Genomic DNA, 22319 nt, shown 5'->3' with positions numbered 1-22319 from the left:
TATTTATTTGGCATCAGTTGTAAGTGTCCATAATGCTGGGTCCCAGGGGTCCTTCACCTTGGATTTGCTTTTGGCACACAAAGGGACGTGGCTCCCCTAAAAGAGGTGAGGAAGGGGAGGGGGCAGACCTCTCTAGACCCTCTAGGTGATTAGCTTCCAATCTGCAGAGGTTTCACCATCCCAAGTTGTCCCCAGGAAGTGTCTGTCCCTGTCAGGGTTCTCCAGAGAAACCACGATGGGGTTGATGGATGGATAGATAGAGGGATGGATAGATAGAGGGATGTATAGATAGAGGGATGGATAGATAGAGGGATGTATAGATAGAGGGATGTATAGATAGAGGGATGGATAGATAGAGGGATGGATAGATAGGGGGATGGGTAGATAGAGGGATGGATAGATAGGGAGATGGATAGATAGGGGGATGGATAGATAGAGGGATGGATAGATAGGGGGATGGATAGATAGAGGGATAGATAGATAGAGGGATAGATAGATAGAGGGATGGATGGATAGAGGGATGGATAGATAGGGTGATAGGGAGATAGGGAGGTTGACTGTGGAAATTGGCTCCTGTCATCATGGTGGCTAAGTCCCATGCTGTGCCATCTGCAGGCTGGAGACTGGTAACCCTGTGGTGTCATTTAGCCGAGTCTGAAGGCCTGAGAACCAGGGAGCCAATGGTGTAACTTCCAGTTCAAGGCTGAAGGCCTGAGAACCTGGAGCTGCTGGCCTGAGTACCGAAGAGCCAAGAACCAGGCGCTCTGGTGTCCCAGGGCACATCATGGATGTCTCAGCCCAAGCAGAGAGAAGGCATGTTCCTTTCCTGCAGCTTTTTGTTCTGCCTGGGTCCTCACTAGATGGAATGATGTCCCCCACCTTCGTGACGGCAGATCTCTTCAGGAAACACCCTCACAGACCCCCCCAGAAGTGATGTTCTAACAGCTGCCTGTACCCACCAAGCTGACCCCTAGACTGACCTTGACCGAGCTTGTCCAACAGGCCCTGGGAGGCACCAGGACCCTCTGCTCAGGTGTCCCCAGGGGATGTGGACGCTGGTGCTGGGGGAGACAGAAGATGCTTCTGTGGCTGCTGTAGAGCAGGGAGGAGATCGTGAAGGGCAAGAGTCAGTCACCAGGAGGGAGAGGGAGGGCTGGCGAGGGCTGTGTGGACTTAGAAGTCAGGAGGAGGGGAAATTCCTAACCTTGGAAGGAGAGAGGAGAGTTATGGCCAAGGGCTTTCTTTGCCTCACCTGAAGGAACAGAAATCTGGGTGACCTCATCTAACCTGATTATACTTGCAAAGAAAAAACAATTTATCCAAACAAGATTGAATTCTTAGGTTGTAGGTGGACCTGAATTTTGGGGGACATGACTCCATCCAGAGCAGAGTTAACAACAGAGACCACCCCCAAGGACTGACATGAGATAGCTCCCTAAGATTGCAGCTGGGAACTGGACCACTGGGGGCCAGCGTGAGACTGCCCCATGGGGCCACTCCTTGCCCAGTCACCATTGACTCCTTATAAGAAAAGCTAGAGGCCAGCAAACAGGAAGCACAAAGGAACAACCAAAGTCCCCAAAGGAAGAATTGTTAGCCTATAACTCTATGTCTCATGAAAACACCCTTAAAACACAAAGTAAAATAATAAAAAATACAAACTGGGGATTGAACCCAGGGGGTGCTCCATCACTGAGCAACACCCCAGCACGGTTTATTTTTTATCTTGAGACAGGGTCTCACTAAGTTGCTGAGGCAGGCCTTGAACTTGTGACCCTCCTGCCTCAGCTTCCTGAGTGGCTGGGATTACAGGTGTGCACCTCCATGCCTGGCTAGGTAAATACCAAACAAGTCCCAGAATAAATACTGTTCTGGATCTACCCTAAGAAAGCTCAAAAAGTTATTCCCCAAGGCTGAGTGTGTGACTCAATGTGAGAGCACCTGCTTACCATGCATGAGGCCTTGGGCTTGACACTCAGTATCTCTCTCTCTCTCTCTCTCTCTCTCTCTCTCTCTCTCTCTCCCTCCCTCCCTCTCTCTCTCTCTCTCTCTCTCTCTCTCTCTCTCTCTCTCTCTCTTTCTCTCTCTCTCTCTCTCTCTCTCTCACACACACACACACACACACAGTGGATTCCATGTAACCCGACGGGGTCCCACATGGTGCAAAAGTATTTAAATGGATGGAGCAAAAGCTAGCACCGAACAATGTGAAACCAAGACGTCTGGTATTCAATAAAGACATACAAATTAACAGGAAAATACATCTCACATCCAGAAAAAAGTCAGTCACTGGGCTGGGGTGGCAGCAGGCCCTGAGATGACAGAAATGATCACATCAGCAAAGGAAAACACAAACGCAATCAGAAGGAAGTGGAGCATTCAGAAGAGACAGAAATCAAACTTCCGGGAGCAATTGTGTAGTATCTAAAACAAAACATCCTGGATGACATAACACTAGATTACACAGTTCAGATAAAAAGATCAATGAAATTAAAGAAACAGCTGCAAAAATAAGACTGAAAAAAAATGAATCAAGCATTAGAGATCCACAGCACAATATTAAAGGTCTACCGTCATGTACATGGAGTCCCGGAAGGAGAAGAAGAAGAGAAGGGAAAACCCATATTGGAAAACACAGTGTCTGAAAATGTCCCAAACTTGATAAAAATGTAAACCCCACAGATCCAAGAGGATTGGCTAACACCAGGGAGGAGAACCAAGGAAATGAGGCCAGCTGGGCACAGTGGCACATGCCTGTACCCAGTGACTCAGGAGGCTGAGGCAGGAGGAACATAAATTCAAACCCAGCCTCAGAAACTTAGCAAGGCCCTGGATCTAATAAAATATTTAAAAGGGCTGGGGATGTGGCTTAGTGGGCAAGTCCCCTGGGCTCAATCCCTGGTACCAAAAAAAAAAAAAAAAAAAAAAGAATGACAAATTGGCTCTCACATAAAAGTAGGCAAGTGCTATGGAGTGCTCTTTAAAGTCCAGAGAAAACAAAAGTCCACCTAACATTCTGTACACAGAAAAAAATACCTTTCACGACAGCAAACAGTAACTGAGATGGTTCCTCAACAGAATAACTGCACCCTGAGGACCACGGATAAAAGTCCCTCAGACAAACGGAAAATGCCTGGTGGGAATCTGGGTCTGAACAAAGGAATGAAAGGAATCATAAACAGTAAATAAGTGAGTAAATACGAAGCACTTTGGGGTATTTTGTACTTTAACATTTTGTATTGCTTTACAATGTACACATACAGAAGTCAGGTCCAAAGGACAGGGGGAGGGAAAGGAAACTGTGAAGTTGGGAAGTTCTAAAGGTTACCCACAGAGTTATCCCAAGTGAATTGTAATCTAAGATACATATTGTAAGCACCATGATAGCCACGGAAACAGAGAGAGAGAAATAAGCTAATTAATAGTAGAGATAAAATTGAATCATAAAAATAGTCAAATAAAATAAGTCTTAAAAAATAAATTAGAAAAAGAGGGGAAGCAAAATAAGGAACAGATGGACTAAATGGAAAACAAACAGCAAGACAGTGTTGAATACATAACAAAACCACACTAAATATACAGGGCCTAAATACAGGAGCTAAAGGGCAAAGACTGTCCTGTTGGATTAAAAAAAAAGATACAATGATTATATTATCTACAAGAATCCCACTTTAAAATAAAGTGTATATTTGTATCTATAAATGAAAAAAAGAAACACTAAGCAACATTGGTCAGAAGAAAGCAGAAGTGGCTATATTAATACCAGACCCAGTGGATATGACAAGGAATATCCTTAGAAAAAAAGAGGGGCATTTCATGGGAAGGAGACCCATTTACTATACTGATCTATTTGTACTTAACAGAGCTTCAAAGCACATAAAGGGGGAATAGACAAATCCACAATTACAGGTTTCAGCATCCTTCACTCAATAATTGATTGATCAAGAAGTCTTCTGTCGGTAGAAGCCGGAGACTTAAACGGTCATAATGAATCATAAATGAACATGGAATATATAAAAATTTGAAGGTTGCTGCTAAATCTATGCTTAGAAGTTTATAGGATTTAAAGGCTAATAATATAAAAAAGAAGAAAGGTCTCAAACTGGTGATCTAAGTTTCCATCTTAGGAAACTGGGAAAATGAAGAGCAAATTAAACCTAAAAGTGTGCAGAAGGAAGGAAATAAAAATAATAAGAACAAAAATAAATAAAATAGTAAAAAAATCCAGATGAAAAGTAAAAAAAAAAAAACAGAAGTTGAGTCTTCAAAACTTTATTAATTTTTTTTTTTACAAACAAAAGTATAGTTTTTTTTAACTAATGAGGAAAAAATAGAGAAACAGATTTTTCAATATCAGGAATGAAAGGGGGAATATCACTACAGATTCTGTAGAAATTAAAAGAATTATAGAGGAATATCATAAATGACTTTATGCCAATAAATTTGACAGCTTAGATGAAAGGCACAAATTCCCTGAAAAACACAAACTACCATGCTTACTCAAGAAGAGATAGATAAACTGCATAACAAAATTTATGTTTTAAAAAGCTACATTTGTAGTCAAAATTTTCCTACAAAAATTAATCCAGGCACAGATTACTCCACTGATGAATCTGACAAACATTTAAGAAAGATATTATATTCATTTTGCATAATCTTCCCCAAGATTTAAGAGGTGAGAACATTCCTCAACACTTTTTATGAGACTGCATTACCATGATACACAACCAGACAAAATATTACAGTAAAAGAAATATATAGACACCAGTCCCCCTCATGCACACAGATACAAAGACCCTTTTTAAAATTTCAGCAAAATAAATTCACTCTTATTACATAAAGTGGATTGTACATCCTGGCCACATAGTATTTAGCCCCAAAATGCAAGACTGGTTTACTATTCTAAAATCAACCAATGTAATTCACCTAAATTGACAAACTAAAAAAGAAAACCATATGACCATCTCAATAGTTGCATAAAAGCATCTGACAACATTCAACATCAATTCATATTCAAAATTCAGCAAAGTAGAAATAGAATCCCCCCAACAGAATAAAGGGCTTCTAAAAACCAAAACCAAAAAAAAATTTCAGCCAACATTGTATCTAGTGGTGCATGTCTAATCACAAATAAGGCAAAGATATCCTTTCTTACCACTTCAATTCAACATCAAATGGAATTTCAGCCACTGCAATAAGGCAAGAAAAAGAAGTAAAAGCCAACAGACTAAAGAGGAATAAGTAAACTGTCTTTCATCAACAGATAGCTTGATTTTTTATTTCGACCATGTTTGTTCTCTGGCTCTTGGTTGAGCTCACCTAAGGGGAAGCACCAGCAGGTTTAACAGGCAGGAAGAGAAGGAGGTCAGGTTGTCTATGTCCCCACTTCCTCCCTTAGGGATGCTGAGCTGGTCTCATCGGCTACTCTACTGCTTCAGTAGCCTTTGAAAGTCATCAGATGGACAGCTAAAAGAAACCAGAACTGGAGTAATAGTGTGTATACTCATGAAGCTGGACTCAGAGCGAGCATGGCCACAGTTATAAGCTCAGCTCCATTCCTCATGCTGAGATGTTCAGGGGAAGGGGTGTAATTACTTTAGCTACTGAACTCTTTCTTGTGACTGGAGCAAGAGAGTGCTAGGACCCTAGGTTATTTTGGGGTGATTGTATTAGCAACTTTGTTTTACTGTGAACAAAGTATCTGACAAGAATAACTTAGAGGAGAAAAAGTTTAGTTTGGCTCACGGTTTCAGAACCCTTAGTCTGTGGTCAACCAAATCTATTGCTCTGGGCCTGAAGTGAGGCAGAACATCATGGCAGAAGGGTCTGATGGACCCTCTTAAGTTCAAGGTCATAGCAGAGAGAAAGGGAGAGAGGAATGGAGGAGATAAACCTGTCCAGGGCATGGCTTCCCTGACCTACTTCCCCCAACTGGGTCCCACCACCCAATACGCCATTCAGCTGTCAATGGAATGGATCAATCCACTGAGAAGGTCAGAGCCATGACCATTCAGTCTTCGCCTCCACTCTGTACCCATGAGAATCTGGGAGACATTCCAGATCAAAACCATAGCAATGATCTCCAATCACAGCCCCCCTTTAAGGTTTATGAATCTTGTGGGGGGAGGGGAGGGACACAGAACCCTCTAAGACTTTATGCAGTCTGAAGTGACAATCCATACTGCTTAGCCTGAGGCTCCCGTGGCCCCCAGACCTCCCTGTTCCTGCATGATTCATATCTACTTCTTCAATTCTACCTCTTCGTGGAGTAGGAATGCGTGAGTATTCTAAGTGAAGTGAATTTCCCTTCCAGATCTTCAGACAATGCTGTCTAGTAAGGCAATTCTGTTCACTCTCTTAGTAATTAAGTCATACCTGTTCAGGGAGCACCTAACACCACCCTCTAGGGGTTTTGAGTGTGAATGAGTCGAAGCATTTAAAGCACACTCAGCAAATGCCTACCACTCGAGAAGTGCTATCCACTGTGATTACTAGGTTCAGCATCTATCTGTCTATCTATCGGTCTATCTCAGTGCTCCTGATATTTTTATGGTTTGTTCCTATCAGAATAAAACTTGAATACCCATGAGATACATGCAATCATTGGCAAATGAATTCATTTGTAAGAGTTAATTTGGTTCTACTTGCCTTACATGATTTACCTTCATAAAAACCTGTAAGGATGGAACTGGTCTTCTCTAGCATTAAGATCAAGGTACAAGGAGACTTGAATGGCTCAGTAGCTCAACCTCAGCACCGTGAGCATTTGGATTGGTTCATTGTCTGCTTGGGTCCATTCTGCGCACAGCAGGATGTTTAACAGCGTCTCTGGCCTCTGCCCACAAGATGCCTGTAGCAAACCCATCCCAGTTACAACTGAAAATGTCTCTAGACATGGCCTGATGTCTCCTGGGACAAAATAGTTCCAGACTGAGGACCACTGACCTAGAATGGCTGGTAGGATACACATTATGAAACGTATACAGTACTCCCCCTGATCTGCAGTTCCACTTTCCAGAACCTCAGTTGCCTGGGGTCAACTGCAGTCTGAAAACTTTAATGAAAATTCCAGAAATAAATCATAATGTTAGGTTTTACCCTGTTCTTAGTGTGATGACGTCCTGTGTGGCCTGCTCTGTACTGTTCAGAATGCGAGTAATCCTCTCCAGCGTATCCACACTGTATATACCACCCTCCTGTTAGTCACTCGGCAGCCTCTTGGAGACTGGATTCCCTGTTACAGTATTAAAGTGCTTGTGTCCAAGTACTCCTCATTTTACTTCATAACGGTCCAAAGAACAAAAGTGGTGTTGCTGGCAATCAGATAGGCCAGAGGGAAGCCATAAAGCGCTTCCTATCAGTGAAAAGGTGAACATTCCCAGCTTAATAAGGAGAGGAAAAAAAAATCGTGTGCTGAGATGGCGAAACCTCTCGTGAGAACCATTCTACCCTGGAAACCGTGAAGAAAGAGAAAATCCACGCTAGTTGTACCGTCACACCTTCCACCGTAGACGTGGCCACCACTGTCCGTGGTAGGTGTGCACTTTAGATGGAGGGGCTGGGGTGCAGCTCCGTGGAGGGCTCTTGCCTAGCATGTGTCAGGCCTGGGTTCTAGGAAAAAAAAGAAAAGAACAAATGGAAGACAGAAAGGAGAGAGGGAGGGAGGGAGGAAAGGAGGAAGGAAGGAAGGAAGGAAGGAAGGAAGGAAGGAAGGAAGGAAGGAAGGAAGGAAGGAAGGAGATGGAAAGTATCCAATTCTGGACTCCAGTGTTGTGCTTGGTCTCGGGCGTTCCCTGGAGTCTTGGAACACATCCGTGGTGTCCAAGAGGAAACCACTCAGCATAAAATAAGAAAACAAAAAAGATTATACTAAAAAATAAATACAGGTCGACCTTCTAATGTTCCCTTTTGACCTCTGATGGGGGGTTCTGTGTGGTCCCCTCTCTCAGGCCACCTGCCCTGGGATGCAAAGGCTGTAAACCCTCCTTGGCTTCAGGTTTGAAATCCACAGGGTGAAATGCACATGGAGGAAAGCAAAGGATTCAAGACTGTGGCTGCACAAAGTGTGGCTGGTGAGCGACGGCGTTCCCCTCCCTGCCACCCGGCTGGATTCCAGGCAGACCCTGGGCTGGGCTCAGAGGAGGATGGAGGTGCCCCCGGGGCCCCTGGTTCCCTGCTTCTTCCTCTGTCCTGCCGTCTCCAGCTCCTGGGAGCTTCACTTGTCCGTTCATCTGGCAGGGATTCACCAGGTACCTACTCTCTGCCAGGTGTGGTTTGGGGATGGGTGAGCTGTCAGAACGTGGACAAGCATGGCTGCTTTGGGGTCTGAGCCGCTAGCACCCCTTTGTGTCCAGCTTGCCTGTCGGTCCCCTGGCTCCAAGCTGGTGGCTGAGCCCCAGCACCCGCTGGAGTCCCCTGCAGGAGGAATCCAAGGCCGCAGGGAGCAGCCTGTGCCTCAGTCTTCCCACCTGTGAGGAGGGCTGCTAACTGCCCCTCATGACTTTGTGGCAGGTACCGGGAGGTCACGCAGGAAAGCACTTGGCACAGAGTGGACTGGAAAAGTGGCCGAGGAGGGTGCTCCCTGTGAGCCCAGGGGCTCCTACCAGCTGTGACCCGGAAGCTGAGGTCTGGCCCAGGAGTGAGGAGTCTGCGGTTAAAGCCTGTGCTCAGCCACATGCAGGGCAGCGGCCGGGCAGTCCTGGTCAGCTGTAGGACATGAGCCCCCCTGGGCTCTGCCGGCTCCCTGACACACCTCTCCTGGTTCCTGCCTGGTCCTCTCCGCAAGCCCACTTTCTCAGGCTCTTTAGAGGCAGCCGCGGGTCCTTCCGGTCTGTCCTCTGAGGCAGGGCAGGGTGGCCGCCCAGGTTTTGTTTCCCAACGTCTACTGCCAGTGTCCCTTTCTCCCCTTTCTTCTGCCAGTGGGTTCTCAAGTGGCCTGGTGTCTGTTACCGCACTGCCCCTTCCTCAAAGTCCCAACACAGTCACAGTCGGGCCAGCCGTCCCAGCTCTACCCCTGTGGCACATGAGGTGGCCTCAACATTCTCTGAGACTCCTCCCATTGAGGGGGTCTGTGTCCCCACCCCTTGGACCTGGGCACATTGTGAAGCACTTAAACCAACAACATGTGGCAGAAGGGACACTTGTGACCTCTGAGGCCACTAAGATCCCTGCTCGCTCCCTGGGGCACTGGGCTTGGAGCCCTGAGCAGCCATGAACAGTCTGCCTACGCCAAGGCCACCATGATGTGAGGAAGCACAAATGACCCAGGGAGGCAGGTGGGACAGGGACTCCAACGTCCCAGCCAATAGCATCGCCCACAGGGCGTGAGTCAAGATGCCCCCAACTGCCACACCATGATGGCAGCGAGCCTCCCCAGCCAATTCCCAGACTCTGGGGAGCAAGAAGAGTCATCCCTCTGTGTCCCACCTCAATTCCTCACCAGAGGATTTAAGTGTAATACAATGACAGTTTTATGCCACTAAATGTGGGGTGGCTTGTTACCGGTTGAACTGCGTCCTTCAAAAATCCATATGTCCTCATCCTAGCAGCTCAGGCTTCCAGAACTTCAGACCTCTGGCCTCCAGGGCTGTGAGGTGACACATTTCTATTGTTGGAGCCACCCGGTCTGAGGTGCTTTGATGCAGTTGTGCCAGCAAACTCCACAACCTCCACTGCCCGGTGACAGGTGACCAGCACAGGCAGCTGGCTTTCAACTGATGGCACAGAGACTGGCGTCATGAAGAAGTCACAAAATGTGTTCATCTTCCCCACTGGGCTGCCAGTGTCCCCCACACAGACAAGAGGCCCGTCCCTCCCCTAAGGACCCCAGAGCATGCCTGGCCGGGCCTGGCCCTGGGTCTCCTCTGAGTCACGCTCGGTCTCCCTGGAGCTGTTTCCACGGACAGAAGCTGGGCTCCATTCTCCTCTCCAGGTTTCCCCGATTCCGTTTTCTTCACTCGTTATGTTCACAGTCCTGTGCCTCCTGCATTATTATTGCCATCTTACGTCTTTGCTGGATTGCCCTTTAAAAATCTTTTGATGTTTTCATTTTTATTCTCTTTTATGGGTCTTCCTGGGCAGCTTCCTTGGCTCTGTAAAAGAGCAGCATTTAATTTTAAGAGCTAAGAGCCGGGCAACCCAAAGCCTGGGAATGCTATTCGTGACCAGGGAAGGAGGAGCGCCGTGGTGTCGGGCTGTGGAGGGTGAGGGCACGATGCACACTGCACCTTGGGCGGGCACAGGGCCAGGCACTGCCAGAGAGGATGCCAGGCGAGGCGACCCAGGGCTGGAGGAGAATCTACCGCACCAGCCCCGATAGACCTGCCCAGCCCAGAGAGCAGTGGCTGTGTCTGCATGGCACAGTGTCTTGGTGTCATTTCCAGGCCACTACAGAGCTCCTGGTGCACACTAGGTACATAAAAAATATTTGTGCAAGAAAGGAAGTTTCCTAAGGCTGCCATGACAAATCACCCCAAACGGAATGACTTCAAACAACAGAATATTTATTCTTTCCCTGTTCTGGAAATTAGAAGTTCAAGGTCAGCAGGCAGGTCTTTCCTTCTGGGGTTCTAAGAAAGCCTGCTTCATGCCTCTCTCCAAGCTTTGAGTGGCAGCCAATCCTTGGTGTTCCTTGTCTTGTAGACACATCATGCTGTTATCTGCTTTGCTCCATTGACCTTCTCTGTGTCTCTCTTCTTCCTATAACTCAAATGCCATGTCCTTCCTCTTATGAAGACACCCATTGGAGCCTGTTTTCCATTGCTCTAACAAAATACCTGGGAGCAGGAAACTTATAAAGAAAAGAGGTCTCTTTAGCTCACAGTCTTGGAAGCTGCAAGTCTGAACAGCACTGCACTAGCTCTGGTGAGGGATCCGTGGCAGAAGACACCGTGGCGGGAGCATGTGTGAGAGGAGGGGACCACACAGTGAGACAGGGAGCCAGAGAGCAGGGAGGGGCCAAACTCACTCTCCTGTCACAACCTATCCTCCCACCCTTGCAAGAAGGGTGGACTGGAAAAGTGGGTCCCACTCATTCCCAGGCCCCCCCCCAGTGCCCTAACCACCAGGCTCCACCTCAAAGGTTCCCCCGCCTCCCGACACTGCCAGGCGGAGGACCAAGCCCCAAGCACACAAACCCAGAGGACAGAGCAAGCACACCAGGCACTGGAGTGAGAGCCCACCCCCAACCCAGAGGTCCCATCGAGAGACCCTCCACTCAGTTGTACCCGCAGCAACCCTTACTCCAGGCGAGAGCCCTTCCTGGGGTTCCAGGTGGACAGGAATGGGAGGGGCGTATTCTGACCCACCCCGAGGCCCAGGAGAGTCACTTCCCTGGGCCACGCAGAGGAATCTCACTGCTGGGTTGGACGGGCGGGTTCAGCAGGCGCAGGTGGAGGGGGCAGAGGGTGAGGAGGCAGGGGGAAGGGGCAGAGTGCTTGGGGGACCTCTGTCCCATGCTGGGATCCGGACCCTCCCCCTGCTCAGCCAGGGCCCAGCTCAGGCCCCAGGAAACCAGGCCTCCTCTGCAGCCTGCTGATGCCCACTCGGCCCTCCCGGCTCCTTCCCACCCCTCAGGCACCAGCAGCCCACAAACCCAAACCCAGCCACTTCCCCGCCCACCTGCTGGCAAGCCGGGACCCTCTCAGGGCATTTACTCCAGAAGGACTCAGTCCTGGAGAGCAGAAGAACCTGGAGGGTGACCAGAAGATTCCCTGGTCTCCAGCCACGTCACTCAGGTCCAGCGGGCACTAAAATCCCGGGATGGGCACTGAGTCTTCCTATTGGGCACTGAGATGGCATCTGGGTAGTGATTTCTAATCTCAGATTCAGAATGACAAGAGACAGCACACTGGAGATCACTCTGGGTCATCTCAGTCAAACAGTAGGTCAGTTCAGTCGTAGCAGTTGACAGAGACTGGACTGTATCCCGGGAGTGACGACAGTTTCCCAAAGCCTCACGCGCTGCAGCTTGGTCTCCGGTGAAGCCACGTGCCGAGTGGGCTTTGGGAGGGTGACAGGAGTTTGACAGTTCTGACCTCAACAGAGGACTGATAGTGGATGGTGTTATCTGGAGGTGGGTGGACCTGGCTGGAGGAGTGGGTGCCTTGGGAGGATTTCTTGTCCCTGTCCCCTTTCTCCCCCTCTTATTCCTGGCTGTCACGAGCTGAGAAGCTTTTCTCTGCCACACCACCAGGATGCTCTGCCCCACCTTGGGCCTGAAGACTGCCCCCAGCCAACCACGGGCTGCAGACTGTGAAACCATGAGCCCAGACCACCCTTTCCTCCCGGGTTGATTCTCCAGAGAGTTTGTCACAGAACACAAAGCTGGCCACCACGCGACCGCCCTAGGGCTTCCTCACACACCTTGGCTTGGGTCAAGGTCACCCGAAGTCTGGGTTCCTAGGGGGACTCCAGGAAGCTCTTGGTGGCTTCCTCCATGGGCAGACCTCCTGCCACCAGGAAGCTTCTCCGGGTATTTGGGAGGGATGATTGACTACGGGGAACCTTTGTTGTGCTATCAGCCCTAATTATTTTAATTCAGGCACCCTCCCTTACAGGACTGACATCATAAATGCTGTTTTCTAGAACAAATAGCTGTCAGAGCTGTCAAGCAGAGCTGCTTACTGTTTTAGATCATTACAATATTTAATTTCAACTCTGCTATCTTTTTTTCTTCTGTGAGCATTTTTCAAGACGATTTCTTGCACTCGTGTCTGGAAAATGAGAGTCAAGAAAGGTAAGAAGGAGACAGCTCTTCAGCCTGCTGAGACCTGGGAGTTCAGAACCAAAAAGGAGACAGAGAAAGTCAGTCCTGGCGATCTAGTGCCAGAGAAGAGTGGAGATGCAAGGAGAGGAAGAGGGTAGATAGAGGATGGAGGGATGGAGGGATGGATGGAGGAGGGAGGGATAACGGCTAAGTCAGGAGGAAGGTGGGAGGCGGGGAGGAGAGAGACCAAGGTCAAGGGCACCACTCATGGTGAGGCCATTTTCTGGCTGACCAGGTGGTAGTAACTATTCACTGAATTTCTTTTGCTGCCTGAGCCCTCGGCAGAGAGAGGACCCAGGAAGCTCTCTCCGGGACCTGGTTAATGGCAAGCTCCTTTGGGATGTTTCAATGGTTGCATAGAAAGGTCACGACCAAACAAATCCACTTTATATGATGTGACTAGGAGACTCTCAGATCCCAAATCAGGTAGTTTTGTTTTGCTTTTGCTGTTTTGTTTTGGATCCAGTACTGGGGGGTTGAGCCAAGGGGTGCTGTACCACTAAGCCACATCCCAGCCCTTTATATTTTGAGACAGGGTCAGACTCGGGATCCTCCTGCCTCAGCCCCCTGAGCTGCTGGGATCACTGGTGTGCACGCTGTGCCGTGGAGGGCCCCACCTCTTACCGAAGGTTTCCACCACCTCCCACCAGCACCCCAGGCCAGAGACCCAGCCCTTGGCACACAGCCTTGGGAACACTTGTCCAAGCCACAGTGAGCAGCTGCAGGACCTCCCACCCACCCTCCACCAGTCACCACGTTCTGTGCCTTGACGCTGACTTCCTCCTCTCTGGGCACGTCCTTATTTTCTGCCTGTACCTTGTGGGCCTGGTTGGAGACCTCATGCACCACCTCTGGATACTTCAGCGTGCGTTTTCCTGAGAATAAAAACAACCTCTCACAGAACCACATATGATGACCAAAATGAGGAAATTCACTATGATTAACACATTATCACTGAATCCACATCCACATTCAAATGCCATCGATTGTCCAAATCGAGTCTCTGTCACCACAAGCTGCCTGGTCCTGAGCCTGACCTGGGCTGGCCAGCGCACTCGACTGGGACATCTCTGCTCCTGTGCACATGAGCAGCTTCCTGCTTTGCATCCTTCTTTACCACAATATTTCTGAAAAATGCAGACATGATTTTGTGGAATCTTCCTCAACACAGGCTTCTCTGATGCTACGTTAGGAGTTGTTGTTGTTGTTGTTGTTGTTGTTGTTGTTGTTGGAACATCACAGAAGCAACCAGTGTCCTCCTCAGCGCCTGGTCTAGGAGGTACATGTGGCCACTTTGTCCCCGCCTGGGTGGGGCTGGTCCTGATGGCTTGGTGAGGGCGGCTGGCCGGGTCTTCCCAGCCTGCAGGTTCTCGTTTGTCTTCATAATTAGGAGGTCATTTGTGGGGAGAGGTTGGAGACCTAGAGTGTGGACACCCTGCTCCTGATCATTCTTCCGCCCTCCCGGCCTCGAGCATTAGCCCCTGATGATTCTCCGGTCCCCTGGCTCCATGGTCTCTGTGGCGCCCAGGGGTCTCCTCCTACTGCAGAGTCAAGCCTCCTCTGTTGCCTGTTGGTGCACCTGTGTCCTTTCTCTTCTCGGGTCTTAGCATCTCCAAACTCCTTCATGGACGATTCTGGCCCCAAGACGGTGGCTTGCCACCACCCAGGTCCCAGGGCTTCCCCTGAGATCGTGAGCTTCTGGCTCAACCCTGGAGCCTGCTTCTCAGGCTGCGCCACTTTCCCCTGAGAGGCAGGACAGCCCAGAACCCTGGGCGCTCACTGAATTTTACAGCACGCTTTACAGAGAGTGCAGCTGAGGCTGGACAGAGAGGAGGGGATTGTGGGGGGAGCCTGCGGCGGGGTGGGGGGCAGGGGCCACACCAGGGCGGAGCTGGTGTGAGAAGCCGGCCAGAGGGGCCAGTCACTGTCTGCGTCCCAGGCTTGAGAGTTAAGATGCCCTCTGCAGAGAGTTTGGGGCGAGTGAAAGATGACACACAGGCTCTGAACTCGAGAAGATGCAACCAGCGCCCCAGCAGAGGAACCCACCTCAAGTGAGCTAGCGAGGCAGACATGCGTGTTACAGAAGGTGCGCTAACCCACGAGGAGCCAAGTGCAGAGGGTTATGAGGGATCCCCTGGAGATGAGCCAAACTCAGCTCCCCTCTGAAAGGCACACGGTCACAGCCACTGGTCATTTTTAGAAAATTCTAATAACATGCCACACATTGAACAAAAATTCTCCCGGCCTTGGCTTCTGAACTGCAAGGGACGACAATGGGTTTTGCCCGCTCTAGGGCGCCCAGCTCCTTGCGAGGGTTCTAGAATCCAGAACTCTGCCTGCCTAGGACCATACAGGCCTTAATGAGTGCAGCGTCTCCCAGGCACAACCGAGAAATAATTAGCCCTCACAGAAGCAGAAACAGCGTGCGTTGTGATTCATGATTTCTCTAATTGTTCTCCCTTCTGCACCCTGTACCCTCCCTCCCCTGCCTGGAGTAACATATGCTGCGCGTGCTCACAGACAAATAGCGTGTGCACCAGCGTGAGCAGCGCGGGGGGGTGGGGCTGAGGCCAGCCAGCTGCTCCCTGCCTTCCTGCTGTAGGTGTCTCTGTGCCCTGGTGTCGAGGTACGGGCTCCTGTCGCTGCACGTACAGGCCCGAATGTGCTCTGACACCCCCATAAATTTCCTGACATTCCAGTGACCTTCATGGGGTCTGGAGGAACCACACCACAGATGGAGCTGTAAATATTCTATCCGTGCAGTAAACTCCGCCTGACGCTGGCACCTCACTCATGTCCTCCTGCGCCTGCCGCCTCTCGGAGGAGATGTATTTACTGCCATGGAAAATTCCGCCCCAAGGCAGGTGGCTTGCCATCGCCCAGCGTGGAGCATCTTGTTTCTTCTGCTGCCTGTGCCACACACACACACGCACACGCACACGCACACACACGCACACAAACATACACACAGACACACATGCACATGCACACACATGCAAACACACATGCAAACACACACATATGCACACACACGCACACACACGCACATGCACACACACGCACGCAAACATACACACATGCACGCAAACATACATACATGCACACATGCACACACATGCACACACGCACATACACACATGCACACACACACACACATACACACACAAACACACACTCACACACCTCCTCCCCTCCTCTGATCCTAAGGCTGGCAGCAGGAAAGCCCCCCGAGAAAACTAGAGCAGAACACAGTCTGTGGCGTTAGCAGTCTCTTCTGGGCGGTGGGGCTCTGGAATGATTTACATTTAATTTAGTTTTCTCTTTGCTCAACTGAATTTTAATTTTTTGGCAACAGTCCAATAGTTCTTACATGGTCGTTTCACAGTGGCACTGTCCGCTAGGAGAAAGGGAGCGTGGAACGGCCAGGCTTCGCCTTCTCCCCACTCCGGCACCTTCCTGGCGGGTCAGTTGGCCAGTGGACAGCCCAGAAGAACCCTCCTGTCTTGGGTGGGTAAATGGCAGCCCTTGGAGCTGCAGAGACCTCTGGGGGGTCGTGGCCTGGGGGAGGCTGCTATAATCACTGTCTGACAGCTGAGAGGTACCTACGGCTTTCAAAATAGTGTCTTCATCCTTCTGTTGAGATGGGCCTGGAGGCCACTGCGGCTTTCCACCCTGGCTGGGCCTGCCCAGTGTGAGCCCGGCCAGGATTCCCAACGAGAGGAAGCTGGAGCCCTGCCCTACCCCCAGCCTCTGTGGAGCCACAGGAGCATCCGAAGCAGGAACTGCAGTCAGGGTGCAGAGGGCTGGAGGGCAGCTGGGAAGCCCAGGCAGGTAGGGGCCCCCGGCAAACCAACCCCACAGCCTGTCTCTAGAGACCCTCCTCCAGGTCTGGGACCACCTCTGCAATATTGACCTTCAGTTCTCCATTCCGCCCGAGAGCCAGGTTAGGATTCCCAATGGAGATTCAGAAACAGCAGCTCAGAGACAGACGGGCTTCACCTGAGGTCTCCCAGCACAGGGGAATCCAGCCTGTCTGGCTCCACAAGCTGCAGACTCCCCTCTGCTACTTGCCACCTCCAGGGGCACAGCAGAGAGACTCACAGACACCATTTTGTGACTCAAAAGGTTTTAGGGGCAGCCCTTCCAAACCAGGGGCCTCAGGGGGGCACTTGGAGTCTCTGGGCACCAGATCTTACCCATGGGAAAGCTGTCCCTACCCCAGCTGTATGCAGGAGAAAGCCAGGCAGAAGTGCCCTCTCCTTTCTCTTATCCCTCCCCAGAAATGCCTGCCTCTCAAACCCCATACTCCCTCCCTGGAGAGGAGGACCCTACTTCACCCCCTGTCCCACCCACACAGCTCCCAGCTATCACTCCCTACCCCCCAATTTATTTCTGCAATTGTAATTAAGGTCCTGGCAGAAGGGGTTAGCTGCCCGAGTTATTTGTTCAATTTATTGATTAGCTATTTCTCAGAAGTTCATTACCATCTCGAGGCGGGGGGTGGGGGGTGGGGAACTGGGTCTCTGAGGTTTCTCCAGGCTTGGGCTGCTCTGGTGATTAAATGCAGCCAGGACACATCCATCCTGCTGCGAGCAGCTCTACCCAAGGTCAAACATGCATGCAAAACAGCAGCCAAGATCTGCATGTCTAAATATCAGCAGCCCAGCAAGCGAGCGCCTGAGAGCCGATTTTGAAAGCCAGGGGAGGGGAGAGAAGGGGAAGAAAAGGAAGGAGAGAGAGAAATGGCTGTAGAGGGAAAGCCAGCTCCAAGGAAAACCAGAGGCTGGGCGAGGTGCCTGCTTCTCCCAGGACACCCAGCCGACGAATTCAGGCCCCACCCCGAACGAGGTCTGCAAACTGGGCTTTCCTCCCAGGGACCTGCGTGTCCTCATGGTCAAAAAGCCAAGGGGAGGATGCAAACCCCTGCGTCTTATCCTGGGGGACCAGGACAGAGCCTGGCTGAGATGCAGGCTTCTGGGCAAGGACCATGGACCCCAGGGGCAGGCAGGAGGGACAGAGGGGTGCGGGCAGCAAATGCAGGGCAATTCCTTGCTCCACACACAGGTGTTCCTCCCCGGGCTGCAGAGGCCCAGCGTGCGGTTTCCCATCTCCAAAGAAAGAACGTGGAGGACTCAGTGGATGGGACATCTTATTACTCCTGGGGGGCGGAGGGCAGGGGTACAATGACGGGCCACCCGTGCCTGCCAGCAGGGGGACATATGGGATGGGGTGCGTGCCCACTGCCAGGTGGCTGTCTCCAGATGTCTCCTTCACTTCTCGTCGGCTTCACCCTGTTCAGACCCTCCCAGGGACTGGAGGTGAGGAGAGTGGCCGGCTCCCTCCCCTCCTCACCACCTCTGGTCCACTGCAAGTCTCCCAGGCTCTGATGAGGGTTGAACCCAGCAACAGGCCAGAGAGGAGCACGTGTGTGGGGAGGGGGCCTGTGCTTCCAGGGGCTCAGGCCTTGCCCGGACGAGGTGCTCCTGTGGGTGGGACAAGGTCTGAGAGTGTCCGGCCAAGGCTCACGTGTTGGGGGCTGTCCCCTGGGTGGAGGCTCTCTCAGGGAAAGCTGCCCTGCTGTGGTCTGGCTCTCACAGGATCCAGGTGCTGTCAGAGCCCGAGCTCCATCTCCGACTCGCTCTCTGGCTTCCTGCTTGGAGATGTGTTCTCTTCCTGCCTCAGGCATGTCCACCAGGAGGCCATGAGGTCCTCACCAGAGCTGAGCTGAGGCCAGCACTGTGCCCTCGAGTGTTCAGAACTGAGAGCTAAATGAGCCCCTTTTCTTTATGAGGCCAGCCTGTCCCCGGGAGTCTGTTGCAGTAATGAAACGCTGACGTGTGCAGGCACCGCAGGATGGGGAGCCCCGAGAGCGTGAGCCCAAGGGAAAGAACACCCCCAGAGACAGAGCATGTACGCATGTACTGGATAGCCCCCGCCCTCTGATTTTGGCTGAGTCTCATCTGTCTGTCTGTCTGTCTGACTCCTGTGCACTCACACCCCACAACAAGGGCAGCTGAACATGAAAGCCTCAAGCCGTGCCCTCTTCAGAGCTGAATGTGAGCTGAGGCCTTCCTTCACCAGCCGTTTACTCAAACAGAATTCCGGAGTGCCTTTCCATGGAGCAGAAAGCGGTCACCCAGGGCGGCACCTCCACCCAGGGCCTGCCCAAGACTCAGCCCCTGAGTCTCCAGTCTGTTGCTGCCTACTCAGCTTCTCCCTGAGGGCGGCCCTGGTCAGTGTGCGGCAGGCCCCTAGGAGCCCCAAGGGTCCTGTGGAGAGCATCATCAGATCTGGGGACCCCCAGAAGGAAGGCCCTTGTCCACGAGAGTGTGGCCTCCCTGCCCCCCCACCCCGCCCACTGGCCACCTAGCTGCAGCTAACCGGTGCCTGGTTCGGGGTTTGTCTCCAACTCCGACGGTTTTTGCTCTCAGATCCTCATCTCCCAGGGTCACCTGGAGAGCTGCAAACCCAGGGTGCCACAGAGGTGGAACTTGGCCCTCTGAGTCCCACTCCTGTGCCTGGCCCCGGTAGGATCCAGACCCCGAGTGAGCCTCTGATGGCCGTGATGGTCCTCCTCCCCACTCCCTGGGGCCGGAAGCCCTGCTGAACTTGAGCTCTGAGCTTGGACAGATCTGAGGCCAAGTTAGTTCTCCTAACTGCAAAACCCCCCCGTGGAAATGGCAGGCTAGCTGCGAAGTGACCACGTCCCCCGATGGCCCTGCTGTGCAGGAACACGGTCGGGAGGTCTCGGTGCCCAGTGAATAGGGCAGGTGGATTTGTGGATTCATGGGGGAGGAGAGAGGAGGGAGGAAGGAGCCGCTCCTCCCGGCCAGGCCATTTCACCCCTTCTTTAGCGTGGAGCTTAGGCTAAAAGGGCATTTCACGGGGATTCGCTGTCCCCGGCGGGGCTCCCCGCGCCCCGTCCTGACCCACCCCCCAGGCAGGAGTGTCAGAGCCCAGCCTCACCGTCACCACCCAAAACGCACGTGTGCAAGATGTGATCGTCTGTCACCGAGATGGAGTATATGATATGAACCATGGCAAACACCGTAATGACTAATTTCAAACATTTATTACGATTCTTGAGAGACTTGAAAGCTGTCCCCGCTCTTGATTTTAATAAATGCAGTCTTGAAGCAGCCGCTTATCAAAGTGACACAAATTGTGTGGTAAATAGATTATGGCACAGCTGAAATACTGGAAAATGAGATCAGAAATGCTCCTTCTCTCCCATTTAAGACTCCCGGCCATCCTTCAGCCCCAGCCCCAGCACCAGGCAGCCTTGGGAAGTGCGACAATGGGCTTTTCATCAGCTTCTCACAGACCCTCCCTGCAGGGGAGCCGGCAGGCTGGGGGTGTCCAGGAGGGAGGGAGGCTGGGCTGGGGTGGGGCTGCTTAGGGAAGCTGTGGTAAAGAACGCTGTGTCCCCAACCTCACGTCCCCAACCTCGCGTCTGACTAGATCAGGTTCGAAGGTGCCCTCGTTCTTACTGATTCGGTTTGGGTGCTCCTGGCTGAGCCCCTGTTCCCTACCCTCTGCCCGCCTCCTCCCACAGACCCAGCTCCTGTCCTGCACTCTGCAGTGTACCTGGGGTGGGACACTCAGGGTGAGCCCCCGCAGGCGCCCTCCAAAGGCTCCAGGTCCCATGGCGGAGGCCAAGGTGCACACGGCAACGGAGTCCACAGATGGCACACACCAGGCTGGGCCTGCCCGGACGCCTTGGCTGGAGGGGACCAGAGACCCTGGGGCAGCTGCGCTGCTCAGCGGTGGCTGGCCGGCAGTGTGGCACTTCTCCCTGGTCAGATGGCCTGCGTGTTTGCACCAGGACCCTGCCCTGCCCACATCTCTGCCTTGTTCTTCCCCCAAAGACGGAATGACCAGGGGAAGGCGTGTGCATCCAGAGGGGACAGGAAGTGGAGGGCACTTCCCTTTTTGCTGGGAACACCCAGGACTCGGGACTCGCCGACCCACGCCCACCCCACCTACTCACCCTCAGGTTCTGGCTCTCATTACCCTGGGGAGTGGGGCGGGGGTCGCAGAGGACCACCCTCTGCCACCAGGATGTGTCCCCTGCTGCCTGGGGAAAGCCAAGGAGCTTCTCCGCCTGGGAATGAACAGAAGCAGCCTGGCACTCCAGGTCCTCGTTGGCAACTAATTGCTGGTGTGACTCGTCACATGCCATCTATCAATGCCAATTAATATTCAAATAAAAGCACAGTGTGTCCACCCGTGTGCAGCTCCGTCTCCCACAAGAAGCCCCGCCCTCCCCTGGGGGGGCGCCCTGGGGGTACTGTGCAGCTGAGAGGTGACCCCCCAGGTGTGGGGAAGGGGGGTGAGGGCCCACGCCCCTCTAGACCCAGTCCCCTGTCCGCATGGCCGGGGCGCCACCGGGGCTTCTCGCTGGTCGAGAACAGGGGCTGTGGCTGGCCCAGAATCCGCCCCGGGCAGGAGGGCTCTGAGGAACAATTCCTGTTTTATTTTTAAAAAATAGACATTGATTAAGTGGTTAAATCGTTTATTATCTAAACCCAAGTTAATAGATATTAAACTTTATTATTTATTAAATGTTAATCATTCATTGGGTTTTTCAAATTAAACATCAAACCTCTAACAAATTAAATTTAAATAATTAAGTCTGTTATGAGGAGAGGGAGATGGAGGTTGGGAGCAAATGTGTTCCACAACTGTTTTGTTTTTTTTTTTCCACAAGAGCACCAGGCCCGATTACCCCCATTCCAGGTGGGGAGAGGAGAGCTGGGGGGTAGAGGCCGTGACCTTGAACGCAGGGACCTCGGCCCATCTGTGGGTTTCTGAGGACTGACGCACCGTTTGGAGTCCTCGGGAGGAGTTCGGGTGATCCTGGGAGGACGGAGGACTTGTCAGGACGGGGGTGGGGGGCTAGAGCAAGATGCAAAATATGTCCGGCTTATCGGAGGAAAGGAGGCGAGGAAGTGGGGTGCTGCCTTGAAGGCAGACACAGGCTGGGCCTGGAGAGGGCACCCAGCCAAGAGCAGAGGAGCTAGGCACCCGGGAGGTGTGAAAGCCCGAGGACAGGTAAAGGAGGGGGCAGAGCGCCGGCCTGCCACACCTGCCAGGAGGGGGACACCCTGCCCCTCCCATGGAGCCCGCTGCTCTCCCTGCCTGGGCCACCATAAAGACATGACCAGATCCTACTCCAGAGCCTGCCACTGGGACCTAATGGGAAAAGGGTGTCTGCCAACGTAGTGAGCCGGGGACCCCAGGAGACTGACCAGAGTGCCCGAGGGCCCTCACTGCAGCGACGAGTACCCTGGCCAGAGATGGAAGAGAAGGGGGCAGGTGAGGATGGCTCGAGGTTGGAGGGCTGGCCCGAGCCCAGGAAGGTCCCCAGACACGAGCAGTCGAAAGACAGGGTCACCCCAGAGCCTCAGGGGGAGCCACGTGCAAAACCAGGCCTTCAGGCCGGGCTGTGAGGTTTGAGCTGTGGTTTGAGCCCCGGGTCTGTGCAGCCCGAGGACACTCACCTGCCCCATCTTGGAAAGGGAGCCTTGTCCCAGCCGTCTGCTGGGCTCTG

Source organism: Urocitellus parryii, chromosome 7, assembly GCF_045843805.1.
Source record: "Urocitellus parryii isolate mUroPar1 chromosome 7, mUroPar1.hap1, whole genome shotgun sequence".
NCBI lineage: Eukaryota > Metazoa > Chordata > Mammalia > Rodentia > Sciuridae > Urocitellus > Urocitellus parryii.
Note: the sequence above shows the minus strand (reverse complement) of the source record.